Source organism: Macrotis lagotis, chromosome 4 (genome assembly GCF_037893015.1).
Source record: "Macrotis lagotis isolate mMagLag1 chromosome 4, bilby.v1.9.chrom.fasta, whole genome shotgun sequence".
In the NCBI taxonomy this organism is placed as follows: Eukaryota; Metazoa; Chordata; class Mammalia; order Peramelemorphia; family Peramelidae; genus Macrotis; species Macrotis lagotis.
Genome location: NC_133661.1, coordinates 227,494,219 through 227,515,224, shown reverse-complemented (window position 1 = coordinate 227,515,224; position 21,006 = coordinate 227,494,219). Strand labels below are relative to the sequence as shown.

The 21,006-nt window shown below is 35.3% G+C and overlaps 1 protein-coding gene across 1 annotated transcript in view; it reads left to right on the top strand.

Annotated features, from left to right (window-relative positions):
• KCNK13 (potassium two pore domain channel subfamily K member 13) overlaps positions 1-21,006 on the top strand; it is a 205,563-nt gene that overhangs the window by 43,757 nt on the left and 140,800 nt on the right. The window lies entirely within an intron of this gene.

Below are 21,006 nucleotides of genomic sequence, written 5' to 3'. Positions count from 1 at the left end.
TTTTGCAAGGCAAATGGGGTTAAGTGGCTTGGCCAAGGCCACACAGTTAGGTAATTATTAAGTGTCTGAGACAGGATTTGAACCCAGGTACTCCTGACTCCAGGGCCGGTGGTTTATCCACTGTGCCACCTAGCCGCCCCTACTGCTTCCCTTTCCATGGATTTGACAAGTAAACTACTCCTTGATCTTCTAGTTTGCTTATAATATTGTTTTTTATGTCTAAATCTTGTGTCCATTTTGGTCTTATCTTGGTATAGGATGTGAGGTGTTGGTCTAATTTAAGTTTCTTCCATACTAACTTCCAATTTTCCCAGCAGTTTTTATCAAAGTGAGAGTTTTTATCCCAATAGCTGGACTCTTTGGGTTTATCAAACATCAGATTACTATAGTCGTTTCCTTCCACCTAGTCTATTCCACTTGTCCACAACTCTATTTCTCAGCCAGTACCAGATAGTTCTGATGACTGATGCTTTATAATATAATTTTAGATCAGGTGGGGCTAAGCCACCTTTTTTTTTGCACTTTTTTTCATTGAATCCCTGGAAATTCTTGACTTTTTATTTCTCCATATGAATTTACTTATCACTTATGCTAACTCATTAAAGTAGTTTTTTTGGAATTTTGATTGGTAGGGCACTAAACAGGTTATTTAGTTTTGGTAGAATTGTCATTTTTGTTATATTAAGTTGACCTATCCATGAGCAGTTGATGTTTGCCCAGTTATTTAAATCTGATTTTATTTGTGTGAGAAGTGTTTTGTAATTGTTTTTAAAAAGTTTCTGATGGATAGAGCATTGGCCTTGGAGTCAGGAGTACCTGGGTTCAAATCCAACCTCAGACAATTAATAATTACCTAGCCATGTGGCCTTGGGCAAGCCACTTAACCCCATTGCCTTGAAAAAAATATCTAAAAAAAAAGTTTCTGAGTCTGCCTTGGCAAATAGACTCCCAAGTATTTTATATTGTCTGCTGTTTATAGTATTGCTTTTATCAGAAAATGGGCATTGGATTTTACCAAAAAAAATTTTTCACCCACTCATGACATTGTCATGTGGCTTTTTATTATTTTATCAATCTGATTTTTATGTTTATAGACTTCCATATACTGAATCAGCCTTGCATTCCTAAAATAATTCCAACCAGGATTGTGTAATCTTTCTAATTTTTTATTGTTAACCTATTTGCTAAGATTTTATTTAAGAGTTTTGTATCAGGATTCACTATGTTGCTCTGTAGTTTTATTTCTCTACTTTGTCTCTTCAGTTTAGTTACTCAGATCAAAACTGTAACATAGAAGAGATGTGATGGGTTCTTTTTCATGTTAAAAAAAGCTTAAGTAATATTGGAATTATTCTTTGAATGTTTCATAGAATTCACTTATAATTCTGGAATTTTTTCTTTGGTGACTCATTTACAGATTGTTAAATTTCTTTTTTTCTGATATTGGATTATTTTTAAAACTCTTTTTTGTTATTATTGCTGTTGTAATATTTTTATAAATATTATCAATGCTTTCTGAGTTGTATTTCTTGGCATATAAGTGGTTAAAATAATTTTAAATAATTGCCATTATTTCCTCTTCAACTGTTGCAAACTCTCTCTTTGACATGAAAATTTGTTTTTGCTCTCTCTCATAAACAAAATAGTTGTTTATCTATTTTAGATTTTGGAAAAAACGGTTTTTGCTTTTAGGTTTTTAATCTCTTTTGACATTTGTAATTTCTACTTCTTTTCTTTATTAGGATTTTTATGTATTTTTTGTTTTAGTTTTCTTAGTTTCATGACTAATTCTCCTTTCTTTTTAAAAAGCATTTCAATATGCACATTTCTCCTGCTTTAGTTTCCAATTAATTTTAAATTCTATAATTTTATTGCATTATTATAGATAAATGACCTATTTAGTAGTCATTTTCAATTTTTGTGAGGTCTCTATGCTTCAATACATAGTCAGTATGCAAAGTTAACATGAATTAGAAGTATATAACTTTTTTATGTTCCCTTTTAGTAAATACCAGAGATATAGCATCTCTAATTTATAGTGTTCAAGTTAATTTAACTTCTGTTTTATTTATCTTTTGATTGGACCTAGCTCTAAAAGAGATACATTGAGGTATCCCCACTTTGTTTTTTCCTTTAATTTGATTTTCTTTTCCTTGAAGTGTTCAGATGTAATGTTATTTGTTATATAATTATTGTCTCAAAATATTTATTCCTTATCTATGAAGATTTAAGCATAATAGTTTCCATATTTCTTTCTTTCATCATGTCTATTTGCTGTACCCTGATAAAAATATTTTTATACTTTTTTGGTTCATATGATAAATCTTGCCCTAATAACTCATTTTAATTCTATCTAAATCTTTACGTTCAAGCATACGTCTTATAAACAACTTATGTGAGAAGTGTTTTGTAATTGTTTTCAAAAAGTTTCTGAGTCTGCCTTGGCAAATTGTGTGAGATAAATGACCTATTTAGTAGTCATTATTTTTGGAGTCTATTTCTAAGTCACTTTTTTATTTCTTCCATTTCTCCCTCTCTTACAGTATTTTGAAGATGTTGCCCCTTAACTCAAACTCCAATCCCTCTTTTCCCACTTTACTGGGCTCTGCTCAGGCTCTTCTCCTATTTCTAAGGGGCTCTGGGATTATCCCTCCTGTGGGACTGGAATAGCTTCTATTTCACCTTCTACCCTGGAATAGCTCCACTGCAAGTTTCCATTGATTTTAGTAGTTTTTTTGTGAGGGCTTAGATTACCACTTGAGGAATCTACAGCTGATTCTCTTTTGCTTTGTTTTAAATTTGGTGCATTTTTGGAGCTTTCCTGGATATTTGTGAAGAATTTAGGCTGTTATAGGATCTAATACAAAACCATCTTCTCACCAACCCCCATAAACTTCTCTTGATGAAGCCATGTTGACTCTTTGCAAACACTCCTTCCTTTTCTAAATTTTCATCTAAACAATCCATTCCAGAATTTTCCCAGAGATAGAAATCAACTTCATTGGTCATTGTTTTTGCAATCCTTACTCTCTTCCCTACTTTGAAAATTGGTACCTTCTCCAAACTTGTGGTACCTTTCCAATTTTCCATGTTCTCTCCAATAAAAATGAAAATGCCTCAGCAAACACACCTGCCATTTATTTCAGGACCATGTATATAATTCATCTGGATCAGATAATTTGAATTAATCAGGAGAAGCTGGATATGGTCTTACTTTTTTTACCTTATTTACCTTAGGGATTAGTTCCCTCTAAGTCATTTTGGTGCTTTCATTAGCATTGTGAAAGTATTCCTTCTTCACTCAGAAAACAGAAAGAATTAATACTTTTTTTCTAAGATTTTTTTTTTGCAAAGCAAATGGGGTTAAGTGGCTTGCCCAAAGCCACACAGCTAGGTAATTATTAGGTGTCTGAGGTCGGATTTGAACTCAGATACTCCTGACTCCAGGGCTGGTGCTCTATCCACTACACCACCTAGCCACCCCAGAAAGAATTAATACTTGATAAACTCTGTCAATTATCCATCGATCTCAAGTAAAGGTGTATCCCTTCTTTAATCTTCTTTTTCATCCCATAATAGCATCTTCTAATCCTTTTTGTCCTTAGCTGTTCTCATCACTCTCAGCTCATTTTTAAACTTTAGAGCTCTACTTATACTTTTTTATAAGATTGTTTGACATATATTTATTCTGTTATCCTGGTTTGTTTCTACTGTCTGTACATTTCCTTTTAAAAATATGAATTAATGCAAGAGTTCCCTATTTATTTGATATTAAAACCAAATAGCAACAGATTCCTGTAGGGCACATATTGACTTAGGAAGCCACATATTAATATTATCTATGCTTTGTTGATTTTTATTTATTATTTAATCATTTACCAATTACATTTTAATTTTGTTTCACTACTCAGTTTTGAGATTTGCATTAACCAAGATTGATGCCTCTCCTCTAGGTCCAACCCTTTTATTCTATAAATGAAGACCTTGAGGATCAGAGAGTAGACAAGTGCTAGACTTAGAATCAGGAAGAGATGCATTTAAATCTCATCTGTGATACTTATTAACTTGTATCTTCTGAGCTTCAGCTTCCTCACCAATAAAATAGAGATCAATAATCAATCAGTTAATAAAAAAATTAGTTAAGCGCTTTCTTTGTGCTAGTGGGAAGGGAATAATAATTAATACAGTACCTACTTCCACAGAGATATTCTGAGCTTCAGATGAGATATGTCTATAAAGTGCTTTTAAAACTATGCAAATGGAAGGGAGAAAGAAGGGAGAAAAGGAGGAGAAGGTCTAGACTTGTGAGTTCTTTGAAACTGGAAATTGTCAAAGAAGAAAATACTCTCTACCAATACAGTATCACACCTTCTCTGCAATTAGAGGTGTTAGAAAAATTGCCCAAAGAACAAAGAGATTAAGTAACTTGCCCAAGGCCTCACAGCTTGTATGTGTCAGAGAGGAGACCTGAACCCAGGTTTTTCCCTGGCTCAGAATCTGACTCTGGATCCACTATGTCAGACTGTTGTTCATGATTATCATTGTTGTTGTTGTTGTTATTATTATTATTATTATTATTATTATTATATGATTTGTCCATGGACACCTGGGTAATTATGGGGGAAGCTTCAGAACACTAAAAGAGGGAGATTACCAGATGTTTTAACAGTTAGTTTAATGTTCTTTCTGCTTACTACATACAACATTGGCCAAATCTCCCTCTTCATCATGGAGATTGTGCCGGTAGGAAAAAGAATGAAACATCATTTTTTGCTATTTACATCATGACATAATTTATTCCTTGCCATGGATAAGAGTGACCATTTCCAAGACTTCTCTGACTGAGCCAAGGATCATAGGATTTAAGTCAAGGATCATAGGATTTAAAGTTGGAAGGAACCCTAAAGATCATCTGGACCAGCTCCTTTAAGGTTCCAGATGATGGAACTGAGACCCACCCAAGACCACATAGGCAGCAGACAACAGAGCTGGAATTTGAAGGGGGAAAAACCCCAAGTCTTTAGACTATAAATTCAGCAATCTTTGGGGTTTTGGAACTTTTTTATGTTGTATTTTTTGATGGATAAAAGAAAGACCTGCTGGCCATCATTGCCACCCACAGGGAAAGAAGAATATGGGCCATTCACAGTAATGGGGAAAATTGCTCTGCTTTTGATGAGGTATTAAGAAAGGCTAGTTAAGTCAAGCATTAGAAGTGCGACTTTGCCCTCTTCATGAAATGCAAAATCAAATTTAATAGACACGTGTGATTGAGACTTTATCAAAAGATGAATATGTGTGGGTTAAAGACCTTTCTTCAGTAGGCAGATTCTAAAAATGAGCAGATAAGGGATTGCATTTGAAGAGAGGTGAAGTAAGTTGATGCCTAAAAGGACCAGCTCCAATATTCTCTGTTCTCTTTTCCCCTCTTATTGCTAGAAAAATACATAAATCCTGACAACAAACATTACAGAACTGCCATATTATTTTCCAGGAGCCAGAAAACTAAAAAAGCAAATAATTTCATAGATATGCCTTTGTTGGTTTGATGAAGCGTGAGTCCTGGAAAATATGGGTTACCACAGTACCCACAAATAGGAAAAAAAATCTGGAGTTGTTAGAAAAGCTAAGGATTAAAATTGGGAGGAAATTCCTGCAAAAAGCAAGAATTTAGGAGGTTAGTTCATGTGAAATAGTGGAAAGTATTGGATTTTTGGATTAGAAAATTTGGATATGAATCTTACCTTTTACTCTCTTTATGATCTCAGGAACGTCACCTCTCTAAACCTCAAATCCTCATCCATTAAATGAGGTGGATGACTTTTAAAGTCCCACACTCTACATCTTTGACTCTGTGTAAGTGCAGTGGCTAAAGCACTGGTCTTGGAGTCAGGAGGATGGGAGTTTGAATCCAGCCTCAGACACTTTATCCTTATTAGCTATGTGACCTTGGGCAAGTCACTTAACCCTGATTGCCTCACATCTAGGACCATCTCCAGTCATCCTTATTTATATTTGCACTGGACCAGATGGCTCTGGAAGAAAGAGTGAGGCTGGTGACTTAGCACAGCACTCCCTCACTCAAATCCAATTCATGTGCTTGTCAGGGCATCGCCTCCCTGATGTCATGGTCTTCTTTGGGAATGAAGGACAAACATTATGACTCTGTGTTTCTAGAAGAGGAAAAGGAGAAGAAATTCATTTTTTTCTTTTCTGTGCCACCTAATGGGGCTCTTGCCTAGGGACTTGGATCTTAGGCTCTTGTTCTCTTCCTTCTAGTCTTGAGCAATAATTCCCAATAAGAATAGGGTCAAATTTACCATCTTACCTCAGGACTGTACTTTCACATTTTTGGCAGGTGTTAATTTTGCAACCAGAAGTAGTTTATTGCTCACAATAATCATGGGTCATAGATAAATGACTGTAACCTAGCAAGAGAGCTGAAGGATGTTAAAGAGTCCATCAGGACCCTCTTTGTTGCTGTTCAGGGTCAAAGCTGTAAAGGCAAGTACATGATACCCCATGTGAGAGACAGAGGTTAAAAACACCTCCAAATTTTTTAAAAAATGACTTCTTACTATAGAGGAGAGTAAAAGGAAGCAATAAATCAAAAGAAAAGGAAGCTTCTTGTGAGGAAGGGAGAGTGTTAAAAAGGAAGGTAAGCTTAGGTAAATGTTAAGATAAGAGGAGCTTTCACCCAGTGTTGTATATAGGTTTTCATAGGAGTGGAAGGATTTAAGTTAAGGATTTAAGAAAAAGATATCCATATGTATCAGACTGAATATTCTATTTTATCAGTGGCTCTAAAATATGTTATACTTAAGGATTTCATGTTTAATCAATACTTACTTAAGTGTTTTGTTTAAAGCAATTGTACTTATTATAAAATGAATTTTGTAAGTTGATTTCCAACCACTCTTGCCATCATCACATCCATCACCTGATGACCACACATAGATTTTCATACACATACCTACATAACACACACATATACATATATACATATGTGTACATAGATATATAGTTACATGGCAGGTTCAGTTTTTGAGAAATTCAATTCCTTTCTAATAATTATGCTTCCCGTGTGTGCACACATGGGAAGCATAATTATACACATATATACACATAAACTAAGCACAATTATTAAGAGGGGAATTGGATTTCTCAAAAATTAAATCTACCATGTAATCATCCTAGAGAATGGCAGTCTTTTGACATGAAATTCAATCAATCAGTAAATATTTATTAAGCATTTTCTATGTAGTAGGCTTGTACTAAGGCAATATATTGAGGATACAAAAAGAGGCAAAACACAGTCCCTGCCCTCAAGGAGCTTTCATTCTAACGGGGGAGACAAGATGCAAACAAATACATACAAAACAAACTATATACAAGGAAAATGGGGAATACTTAATAGGAGTGCACTGGAATTAGGAGGGGTCGGGGAAGACCTCCAGTAGAAGGTGACATTTTAATTGGTGCTTAAAGGAAGCCAAGGAGGTCAGTTATCAAAGCTGAGGAGGTAAAATATTCCAGGCCTGGGGATAGCCGGAGAGAATATTCAGAGCTGAGATACACACACACACACACACATTTCATTGGAATCCATTTATTTTATTTTATGGGTTTAACAACATCATTCAGAGAAGGGTTTCATAGTCTTCATTAGGCTGCCAAAATGATTCATGATGCAAAAAAGATTAAGAAACTTTGCTATAGAGTTATTATGGAATTGTTCTCCATTTTATCATTTTTTTTTGCTTTCAATTCAGATCAATATAGGTTAGTGTGCTTAGATATACTTCTAAATTTAATCTGCATTGATTATATTTTCTCCTCACTGCCCTGTCTAGGCAATAAATAAAACAAGAAATCAATCCTTGATTTGTAGAGTCTGATGATTTCTGAAGTGCAAATAATTTACCAGCTCTCATGAGCTGTCTCCAGCACAACTCCATTTGTATCTCTTACTCTACCTACTTCTTCCATTGTGCCCTCGGGAACTCCTATTCTTTAGTTAACAAATACTCTTATTCTTATTATCCCTGTACCCTTCCCTCCAATTCCTTTGATATGTGTGTGTGTGTGTGTGTGTGTATATATAATTTAAATTTATAGGCAAATGTTATTTCCTTCAGTGATGTGAAATGAGGAAGCAAGGAGAAGAGGGAATTCTCTACAAATGTCCTCTTATCCTGCCCCACCCCCAGTAAAATATGAGTCAAGATTCTCAGCTGAGAGGGTGAGAACCATGGGAGGTTTGAAGAAGGATGAAAAGTTTTACACTTCATCTTGGCCAAAAGGCTGAGAAGCAATGGGGATGAAAAGTTTTAGAAGAACCAATGCATTGAATGAGTTAAGGAATCCATTAGAGAGGCTTAAAGGATTGCCTTGCTGCATTGAGGGTCCAGTTGCAAATGTGAATTTATAGTGTATTCACACAACACAGTTTTGTTATTGAGTCCATTCAGCTTTATCTAGTAGCATGTGAGTAAGAATGAAAGTGAGAGAGGAATATGTGTTCCTTCATTTGATTTTCATCCTCATCAGAACTTTTAATCTCTTAGTCCCTTGGTGAAGGTTCTGATGAAGATAAAAAACAAAATTACAAGGCAGTAGGAGAAGTGGAATGACAACAGATCATGAACTCTGAAATTCCTTTATCTGTTCATAAACATATGGAATTCTTGTCATTGATGTTGAGATCAAGGCTATGAACATCTCTTTGTGTTAGAGCAGTTTGGCAGAGGAGTAGGTCATGGGAAATGAGTAAGTTAAAGGATTAGTAATTCGGGGCATTTGAGTGAGTTTCAATATGTATATTGAAATTTTCTCCTAGTATTATGACAAGAGTTGGGGAAGAGACAAAAACTGTGAGGCAGATATTGAATTCATTTCTTTCTCAGGAAGAAGAGTATCCTGGTGGTAAAAGCTATTATCCTATAGTTAAAAGCTGTTAAAATCTTGATTAAATAATAAATATTTATTGGATGAATTTCAGAGAATAAGAAGTTAGTGAGGGGCAATGGTAGAGAGAAATCCTTGAAGTGCCAATGGGGAGCAAGTAGTAAGACTGGTTATTGAGGAATCTACTCTATTGCACGTTAGACTAAGGATATATATATATGTATATATATATATATATATACACACATATATATATTATATTATATATTTATATACATTATACATATGCATACATGAATACTAAAATATGAGGTACTTTACAAAGTTTGAAGATAAATAAAAGCTATAAAAATTGAGTATTGATGGTGCATACAACAGAGCCATCTATTTGTAACCCTATAGCAAGAATAAGCCAGAATTTAGCTTTGTGCACTAATTAATCGATCAACTAATTAACTAGTATTTATTAAACTCATTCTACATTCTAAAAACTGGACATTGAGATCTTGTCCCTGAGATTTTCCCTTACAACCAGGTAAAACATATTGTTACTGGGGCTTATGTGACCTTTGCTCTCTAAAGTCATCATATCATCAAACTCTTATTGAGTGTTTAAAATGTTCCAATGACGCACTAGAGATACAAAAAAGACCCAAACAATTCTTGCTCTCAAAAAGATCACATTAAAACAAGGAGACAATATACAAATAACCAAGCACGTACAAAATATACACAGAGCATATAGGAAGTAATCTCAGAAGGAAGGCTCTAGAATTGAGGTGAACTGAGAAAGACTTCTTATAGAAGATGAGATTTAAACAGAAACTTAAAAGAAGCAAGAGAGGTCATGAACCAGAAATGAAGAGGAAACATATACCAGGTATGAGGGTGAAGACAGAGAGTTGGAAGAGGGAATGGCCCATGTGATGAGCTAGTCCCATATTACTGGATCATAGAGTACATATATAGTAATAAAGAGAAGGAAGACTTGAAACATAGAGAGGATCCAAGTTGTGAAGAGCTTTTAAAACTAAACAGATAATTTTAATACTTGATTCCTGGGAGGCCACTGAAGTTTATTGAAAGAGGAGATAGCATGATCAGATGGTTGTTTTAAGAGGATCACCATGGTGACTGAGTGGAGGATGGACTGCAGTAGTAGAGAATTGAGGTAGGGAAATCAACCTATTTCAATTGTCCAGGCATGAAATGATGAGGGGTAGCACCAAGGTGACACTTGTGTCAGAGGAGCGAAGGCTATGTATGAGAGAGATGCTGTTGAGGACTTGGCAACAGATAAAATATGGAAGTGAGGGGGAGGGGTGAATAAGAATGAAGAGTTGAGGATCTTATCAGGGTTCTTAGCCTGAGTGATTGGAAGGATGGTGGTATCCTTACCAATGACAGCAAGTTAAGAAGAAGAGAAAGCTGATTGGGAGTGGAGAGAGAATAATGAGCTCCGTCTCAAGAATTCATTTAGATTAGAGGAAAGGAATATTCAAGCTGATTGATGGGAAGAGCCAAGACATTTGATTTTTTTTTTGGTGGATAAATTAAAGTGACCTCTCATTCCCATCAAACAGTAGTTCATTTGAAATATCCTTTCCATCCATGAGCCCAAGGAAATCCTGTTTGCAAGAATGTGTTTCAGACAAAATATTCAATGTCATGGGGTCAGGGTCCAGGGAAATTAGGGCAGAGCTCTTCTGCTAAACAAGTCATATAGAAATCAAGATGACAGTGGGCTAGTTATGTCAGTGATTATGATGTGCCTTGAATATTATAGAAAAACTGAAATGTAGGTAAATGAACAATAGAAAAAAAACTACTTCAATTGAACTCTCCTTGAAATCTTTTTTCCTTTTATTCCTCACAGTCCCCACAGAATCTATGCCAGATATCCTCCATTCTCTCTAAACTTTCCATCTCAATAGATTCTTTTCTGTATAGATGATCTTGCCTCCTCCTTTACTATATTTATTGAACTGAATGAATTTACTGAAAACTTATTTCTTCTTAGTTTTATTTCCTGCCTCAATCAAGAAACATTTATTATATTCATACTATTAATCAGGCACTGTGCAAGGTATTGGAACTATAAGGAAAGTTTTTTTAAAAAAATAGGGCAGCTGGGTGGCGCAGTGGATAGAGCACCAGCCCTGGAGTCAGGAGGACCCAGACAGTTAATAATTACCTAGCTGTGTGACTTTGGGCAAGTCACTTAACCCTATTGCCTTGCAAAAAAAACATAGTCCCTGGCCTTAAAGTTTATGGGACATATTAATATGTAAATAAAAAGATATGTATTTTGGAGTGGGTGGAAAATAATCTTAGAGAGGACAGATAGGGTGAGAGGGGACCAGAAAAGATCTGAACTATCACTTAAAGGCCAGAAATCCAAGATAATTTTTCTGTTTCTAAGATTAAGCCAATTTGACTCTCTTTGTGCTTTCTTTCTACTTCCTAGGGATCCATGTTTCTTTAATCATTTCCTCTAGTTCCAGCATCTTCTCCATCAACTCCTTTCTTTCAAACTTCAAATATTTATAGCAAAAATTAACTTGACTCTCCAATATACCAATGCCTGCATCTTATTTGGGTCTGAAGATATGAACCTCTCCTTGCTACCTCTATTGACTCAACACCCATATCCTTCTTTATCTCTGTATTCTGATTTTCCATCATCATCCCTGGACTAAAATCACTTTTTCAAATGTCCCTAGTATCCAATTAATTGCTGCATGAAGTGACTTTTTTTCCTATCTTTATCTTTCTTAATTTCTCTGTAGCATCTGACACTATTATTCACCTCCTCTTTCTGTCTTTTTCACTTGACTTCTGCAGTGTTAACTGTATTCTTCAAAGCTAATTCCTTTGCCCTCTGCTCTTACATCTTTTTCAGTGATCTCATCCACTCAAATGACTTAAAATATTATTGCGCTTGAACCTTATTTTTCCAGCTTTCTGCCAGACATTTCCACTTGCTTAATCTGGTAGCACCTCAAACTCCACTTATATGCTATAAAACCAAATCCATCATCATTCACTAATAAAAAGGAGTAAAGATTTATTAAATGAATAAAACAGAAAGAAAAAATCATTTCCAAAGTCCAGCTTCACTTTAATTTTTTTTGTAAATATTATAATCATTTCCCAAATCATATGTGGTCAAAATCTTAAACTCTTTCTTTCCTTCATACCTTTTGAAAGAAACATAAATAACTCATCAAATCCTACTGATTCTTCCTTTGTAAAGCTGTTCACATCTCTTCCTTTCCATTCTTAGCCTATTCTAGTCCTTCAATACTTCATCCCTAAAGTGGATTGTGGTTTTAATATTCTCAGTAAATCCAATTCAATTAAATAAACAGAAGAAGGGGAACTTGACTTGAAATCTGGCCTCAGATGCTTGCTAGCTGTGTGACCCTGGACAAGTCATTTAACCCCAATTATCTCCTTAGAAAAACAATTTCATCTAAAATTTCTTTGTCTTTCATCCTGAAAATTATCACCAGATTGAGTTTCCTAAAAAAAACCATAGTTATTATTATTATTATTATTATTATTATTATTATTATTATTATTATATCATTGCTTTGATCAACAATCTTTCACCTATATCTTAGGTTTGTGGTGAGGCACTGTGTTTGGCAGAGTAGATACAAAAATACTTATTCCTTTCTATTCTTTCCTGTGACTCCCCATTATCTGGAGGATAAAATCAATCTTCAGCCTAAAATTCAAGGTCTTCCATAGTCTGGATTCAAGCTTTCCAACCTTATTTTTCTCCTTTTTTTAACTTAGAAAAGAGAAAATTTAATTTAAAAACCCCAATAAATCTGGTAGCTGGACTTTTCTTTTTAAAAAGTATATTGCTGCCTTTTGTTGTTATATCACATTAATTTCCAAATACATCCTTCCTTCCCTTTCCAGGCAGCCATCTATTTAAAATATAGTAAGATGAGAGAGTGAGAAAAGTAACTCAGTAAAACCAACCAAACTACTTGCACATCTGATAGTATATTCAATATTCCACACACACATAGTTTCTCCCTCCTACCCTACCCCCAAGGTGAAAGATGTATTTTCTCAGGTCTTTTAGTCAGTTAAGCTTGGTCATCATAATTCCCAACATTCAGTTTTAAAATGTTTTCTTAAATGTATTTAAAAATTTTTATTTGTTTTATTCTAAACTTAATAAAACAATATGTCCATAACATGGTAGTATAGAAAAAGATGGTTTAAAATTGTAACTTGCTATTCCTTTTAAATATATAATATTTATATAGTTATATGATTTTCTTTTTTCCTTTTCCCCACACCCAACCTAGAGATGACTACCATTAGAAACAAATATATTCAAATATGTAAAACCATTCTATGAATACTTCTCTTTTTCTTCTCCTCCTTTTTCTTCTCCTCCTTTTCCTCCTCCTCCTCCTCCTCCTCCTCCTCCTCCTCCTCCTCCTCCTCCTCCTCCTCCTCCTCCTCCTCCTTCTTTTGCAAGGCAATGGGGTTAAATGGCTTGCCCAAGGCCACACAACTAGGTAATTATTAAATGTCTGAGGTTGGATTTGAACTCAGGTATGCCTGACTCCAGGACTCTATCCACTGCGCCACCTAGCTGCCCCCGCATACTTCTCTTCAACTTTTCTTTCTCTGGATGCAGGTAGTGTATTTCTTCTCAGGTCCTTTGTATTTCATTTGAGTATTTATAATAGTCAAAATGACTTAGTTGCTCAAAGTTGTTAAAACAATATTGCTGTTACATTATACTATGTTGTCTTGGTTCTGTTCATTTCATATTTATTATTTCATGCATGTCTGTTGATGTTTTTTAAGATCATCTAGCTCATCCATCGTAATCATATACCACAGCTTGTTTAATCATTCCCCAATTGATGAGCATTCCTACAATTTACAATTCTTTGACACCACAGCAAGAGTTGCTAACCCATCCATTACTCTATGAGATCTCTTTATCATAAGTTTAAAGAAACAATTAAAGAAGTTAAGTTACCTTTTATTGTAGATAAAGAGTATCTAACCATTCCTGAACTATAGAGGTTTTACTTCCTAGTATGGATTGTAGGTACCAGGGTGGGAAGGGGGAGGAGGAATCACTGATAATTGGGTAACCTCAAGTTACCCTGGACCTTGGTTTCCTCTTTTGTAAGAGAAAGGTGTTGGGCATGATGATCTCTTTGGTCCATTTATGCTCTAAATCTGCAATTCAAGTGGTTACATTTTTCTTTATTTTAGACACTGCAGTGCCCTAACCTTCTCAAGAACTCAGAATTTATTCAGTGTATCTATTCACCTCCACATCTTTCACATTTTGTCATAATATAACAAATTGTAGCATTTTTGTTGACCTGGAATTCTTTTCCTCTTCATCTCTATTTCCTGTCCTTCCTGAATTCCTTCAATCCCAGCTAACATTCCACTTTGTACATAAAGCCTACCCCCCTACTTTAATACTAGTACCTTCTATTTTTTTGATTATCTCTAATTTATCCTGTATGAATAGTGTTTGAATATATTTGTTGACATATTCCCCGCACCATTAAACTGAGCTCCTTGAGAGAAGGGCTATCTTTTTTTCCTCCCCTCCCCATATTCCCAGGACTTAGTACAGTTCCTAGAATGTAGTTGGAGCTTAATAAATGTTTTTTGACAGACTGATAACTATGCCTTTTAATGAAAGCTAACATTGGAATAGCGTCAATGTGTTGTCTTTTTTGATCCTTATAACAATCTATGAAGTAACAAATTCATCACTTAACATTATGTTCATGTCAGCCTTCTACTAAATTATAGTATGCAAGAAGTCAAGGAATGTGACTTATCTAAATATTCCTCAGAATTGACTTAATAGTATTTTGCACCCAGTAGATGCCTAGGTATCTTTTGTTTTATTTTATTTTTTAATTGAATGTGGAGTTGGAAAGGAGCATAGTGGTCTCATGGTCTTTTGCTATGGTTGTTCAGTCACATCAAACTTTTTGTGACACCGACTGTATAAAGTGATATAACATTTATAAAGTGTTCTGCAAGTTGTAAAATGATATATTTTGTTATTCAGTTTTTCAATTGCATTTGACTCTCCATAACCCCATCTTGGATCTTCCTGGCAGAAATAGTGGAGTAATTTGCCATTTCCTTCTACAGTCATTTTACATTGCCCAGGGTCACACAGGCCAGATTTGGGTCTGAGGCCATATTTGAATACAAGTCTTTCTGATTCCAAGCTTTCTATCCACTATGCCACCTAGCTGCATAGTTTAATCCTATTATTTTTGCAGATGGTGAGTAAATCAAAGATGGACTGGAACACAGAAATCTAATTACATCTACCATATGAATTCACTGAATATCACTACCACTACTATCAGTGCACAGAGAATAATAGGAAAGTACCATTTTAATTAGTGGAGCTAAAGAATTTTTTTTTACTTTTCATTTTTTTTAACTCTTGATTTATTTAAGGCAATGGGTTTAAGTGACTTACCCAAGATCACACAGCTAGGCATTTATTAAATGTTTGAGGCTGCATTTGAACTCCTGATTCCAGGGCTGGTGCTCTATCCACTGCCACCTAGCTGCCCCTGGAGCTAAAGAATTCTTGTAGATTTTTTGCTTAGATTTAGAGTTAACTTAGTAAAAATCCTCTTCAAGTTGACAATTTTATCAGATCTTTCTTCACTCGAGATTTTTGTTTCCAGAATGGACACCAATTGCATAGTATTAAATAAAATATGTTCTATTTAAAAAAGTGTGATACTATGGGGAAAAGCAGTGACTAGAGTTAAGAGGACCTAGATCCAAATCCAACCTCTAACATTCACTGTTTATGCAACCTTGGATACAAGGAGCGGCCAGGTGGTGCAGTGGATAGAATACTGGGTCTGGAGATAGGAAGACTGGAGTTCAAATGTGAACTCAGAAACTTAGTAGCCATATTGATCCTGGGCTAGTCACTTAACCCTATTTTCCTGTTTTTTTCATCTGTAAAATAAGCTGTAGAAAGATATGGAAAAGCCATTCCAGTATCTTTTCCAAGAAAACCCAACAAGGGGTCATGAAGAATTAGACTGAAAATGACTACATCACAAAACCTGGGTCAAGTCATAGAAACTTTTTCAGTTCCTAAACATTGAATTGACAAACTTTCAGTTGTGTCTGACTCTTTTGATCCCATTTAGAAGTTTTTCTTGGTAAAGATACTGGAGTAGTTTGCTTTTTCTTTTCCAATTCATTTTACAGATGAAGAACTGAGGCATACAAGGTCACATAACCAGAAAGTGATTGAGATTGAATTTGATATCAGGTTCTTCTGGCTCCTGGGGCCAGCACTCCATCCACTGTTCTACCTGCCCAAGCCAATATAATTGGATCTCAGAGCATATGAGCAGACTGTGTCAAACATAGCATGTAGTGTTTACCAAATTCAGATATGACAAAAAGCACATTGGCTTATGGGATCCAAAAAGATCCCAGTAAACTATTAAGATTTTTGTTCCTATTAAAACTCAAGCCTTCAATTTGGATTTTAAAAGAAATTAGTGTCAACAATTACAGGATATGGGAGTAGACAGTAATCTATTTGAAAAAGAGCAAGTTGTAAAGTGGACTGAAAACCATCAATAGTGTGTAATACCAACCAAAAAACTGCTAATATGACTTTATTAAAAAACATACATTAGGTTGGTATGTAGAGAGCTGATAGGTCCATTGTATTTTATCCTGAATATTGAACTGAACATCGATTATGTACAGCCATTTTTATGTTGAGATGAGATTTGCCCATCTCACTTCCATTGGCAATGCAGCAACCCCTCATTGCTTTATCCCACCTCTGTCATGGAAGCTTTTGAACTGCTTAGGTTTTTGATCTAGGCTGACTGGTGGATTCCTGCTTCATATTGGTGACAATCAGCTATACTGGATGGCTCCCAGCTCAAGAGGTTTACCAACCTCAAATTTTAGAGTAAGAGAGTTGACAGACATCTATAACTGGAAAGATATTTTAGGAAGAATATGAGCAAGCAAGAAAACAACCCAAGATATGTAACCAGGATGGTGAAGAACCTTGAGATCCACAGGAAGCTCTAAGAATGTTTAGCTCTAAGGAGCGAATAATACTATTAATAATAATATTATTCTAATAGCTAATGTTTATATTAAAGTTTTTAAAGTACTTTACTATTTATTAAATATTTATTATGACTTGCAAGATACTATAGTTATTGATAAAACTAGGTGGAGTCATAGTGCTGAGTCTGCAAGTCAGGAAGATTCCTCTCCCCAAGTTCAAATTTGGTTTCAAACACTCACAAGCTGTGTGACCTGGGGTAAGTCACTTAAGTGTGCTTCCCTCAGTTTCTTCATCTATAAAATGAACTGGAGAAAAAAATAATGAATACTTCAGTGTCTTTGCCAAGAAAACCCAAATAGAGTCCCAGAAAGTCAGATAAGACTAAAATGACTGAAAAACCTTTATTCTAACCACTGCACTACCTAGCTGCCTGCCTCTAAGAAGAAAGAAAAGGACAAGAGAGCCATTTTCAAAAGTCTCAGTGGAGCAGGAAGCATTTGAAATAGATTTTAAAGTATTGGGTGGGAATTCAGTAGATAAGAGTGGGAGGAAAACTTTTTAGGCAGTCAGAACAGGTTGAATAAAGGCCTTGATTCAGGAAAGTAAATAATGTGTTCACAAAGCAGTAAATGATACAATTTGGCTGGAAGATAGAGTACATGAAAGGAAGTCCTACAAAAATAAGGCTAGAAAAGCAGAACAGAATATTTCGTATTCTTTGAATAGTTGCAAAGATGCTCAGCATGGTGTCTTCCAACAATGCTTTGCAGTTCTTTATCCAAAGATAGAAAACTTTTCTAGGGAGTTGTCTGCTCTCTGGCTTCTTAACGTTTTGCTTTTTTAAGACTCAGAAAACATGTGCCAATCCCCAAAGAGAAGTATGCTTGTCTTCTTTGGATGACTTTGACTCCAAATGGAGTCATGGAAAAGTCAGAAAGGACTAAAGAACTGAACAACAAGAACAATAGAATGTTTTGCAATTTGCACTTTACAATATTATTTCACTTATAACAACCCTGGGAGTTAGGTACTATTATTAACCCCATTTTACAATTAAGAAAAATCAAGGCACACAGAGATTGACTTTCCCAGTGTCACACAGCTAGTCTGAATCTATTTAGACCCAAGTCTTCTTGACTTGTGCTCTTTCCCTTGGTCCACTGTGCTGCCTTTCACCTCATGCCTTATTTTAAAACTATTCATTGATCACTAAAACCTCTGGGTTTTGTCCTTTGTTATCAAAGAAGACCAAAATGATCTCATGATGTTAAAAACAAGTTATGGTGTGTCTGACTGTGGCTGATCAGACCTATTCGAGCTCCAAATATTTGACCATGAGTCGGGCATAATAGTTCATGTGAACTCCTGGGATGGGTTCTCTAAACTTCTGCATCTCACATTTCCTTTGAGCAGCTTCCATTCTGCCTTTCTCATAGAGCATAGTACCTTCTCTGGTGAGGGCATGTCATCCTGTACCAATGTCTCCCATGCTGCACAATCAGTTCCAAAGTTCTTAAGAGAGATCTTCAGAATGTTCAAAACCTCTATCAAATAATGGCTTTAAGAAATAAGAGGTCTGCAATTACTTTGCCTATCTGACAAGGAGCTGGCTTCAAAAATGAATTTGATATAAAGGTTAAAAACAAAATTTAGGAAATTTATTGAATTCCAGATCACCATACTAACTCCATTCCTTTTTTTTTTTTTTAAGGTTTTTGCAAGGCAAATGGGGTTAAGTGGGTTGCCCAAGGCCACATAGTTAGGTAATTATTAAGTGTCTGAGACCGGATTTGAACCCAGGTACTACTGACTCCAGGGCCGGTGCTTTATCCACTGCACCATCTAGCTGTCCCCTAACTCCATTCCTAATGGTGATGAATATATATACAATCTAATCACTTGGAAAAGAGGTTTTTCAAATCACATCTATCCTGTTAATGTGTGTGGTCTACTTGTAGTATTCATCCCTGTGATTCTGGGCTTCATTTATTTCAACCTTCTACAATTTACCCATTAAGCAGCTGAGACCTAGAAAATTTAAGGTGGGGGCAGCATGATATTTTGAGTGGGAAGAACAGTCAGTAAAGAACTCTCTTTGCAGGTAGAAGAATTTGGTTTCTACCATTGATAAGTATTTGTGTGACAATGTGAAAATTACTTAAACTTTCTGAGACTCAGTTTTGTCATCAGTAAAATATGGGTAATCATATCCATAGTACTTATCTCACAGGTTTGTTATGAAAATCACATGAGATCATTTTTGTAAGTGCTTTGGGGAACTTTAAAGACTGAATAAATATCAATGATGATGATGATGATGATGATGATGATGATTATAATGATATTTTCCCAAGGTCTCACAGCTATTTAAAGACAATAGAAAATGAATGCTGTTGATCATTTAAAAAGTGAGACATCTCTGAATACAATGAAAAGAGGTCTAGGTTTGGAGTCAGAGGATTGGGTTCAAATTCTAACTATGTTGCTTATTACCTGTGTGACCTTGAACAAGTCACTCTGGGAGACCTAAGTTTTCCCATTTATAAAATGATTAGGTGAGACTAGATGACCTTGAAGGACCCTCCTAATTTTCCATCTATAATCTTTTCATTCCAGCCAAGAATAGAGTAACAAAGAAATATTATACAATTGAAAGTGTCATATGGGTTTTAAAAATGGAAATGTAGAATTTTATGATGGCAGTTCAGGTTTAGGTTGTTTCCGTCAGAAATCCTAGAAGAGTTGTTCTTATGGAGGAAGGCCTTCATTATCAATTCTGATTATGCAAGAAAATGGTAGATCAGTAGAATACAAAACCAAAGTCTGCAAAGATTTAGCCCCTAATGAAAACCTATTAAGACATGATCTACTGTCTAGATTTTTACATTAGAAGCTTATTCTCTTTCATGGACTGACAGTGGTTAAATCCCTGTAGAGACAGCTAAGTTACACAGGGACAGAGTGTCATATCTGGAGTCAGGAAGATCTGAGTTCAAATCCAGACTCAGATTCTTAATAGCTGTCTAGGTAAATCACTTAAACTCCCTTTGCCTCAGTTTCCTCACATGTAAAATGGGAATATTAATAGCACCTACCTCCCAAGATTTTAAAGGAATCAAATGTCATAATATTTGTGAAGCACTTAACACTAGGTGGTGCAGTGGTTAGAACACTGACCTTGGAGTCAGGAAGACAGGAGTTTGAATCCAGTCTCAGACACTTGCCATTTACTAGCTGTGTGACCTTGGGCAAGTCACTTAGCCCTGATAGCCTCACATCCAGGGCCATCTCCAGTCCTGATTCATATCTGGCCACTGGATCCTAAGTGACTCCAGAAGAGAAAGTGAGACTGGTGACTTAGCACAGCACCCTCTCACTCAAATTCAATACATGTGCTTGTCATATCTCTATTGTCATGGTCTTCTTCAAGAATGAAGGACAAACATTGCCTGGTGCTGTTTCCTTTCTTCTTTATTTTCATAGCTGCAAATAGAGACTTCAAAATATATTTGAGAATTCAACTAGCAAATTGGAACTGAAATATTTTCAAAGACTGAATAATTTCTCAGATATAACATTAATTCATAAAAACTTAAGAATAATTTTATATTTATTGTGATAGCTAATTATATTTGTTGTGATATCATTATCTCAGAGCTATGTTAAATTTATTATTCCAATACATGAAGACTTAACAGAAGAAACAAAAACTATATGGGAGCATGATGAGGTGCCTGTCATCCCCATTATCCTGTATTCTCTAGGAGTTGAACTGAGGATATATTTGACGAGCTTTCAGAAGATGACTTTGCATCCTAATGCTTTTAGTGAGCTATAAAAAAGCATTTATTTTATCTACCTATTCAATAGACAGTAGAACATTAGATATAAAAAATAGTCATCTAGTGACTTGTTCCAAAATAGTTTCTATGTGAACTCAATTAAGAAGATGAGAAAAATGAGATAATAATTCCCTCAAAACCGAATCCATTGTACATGTC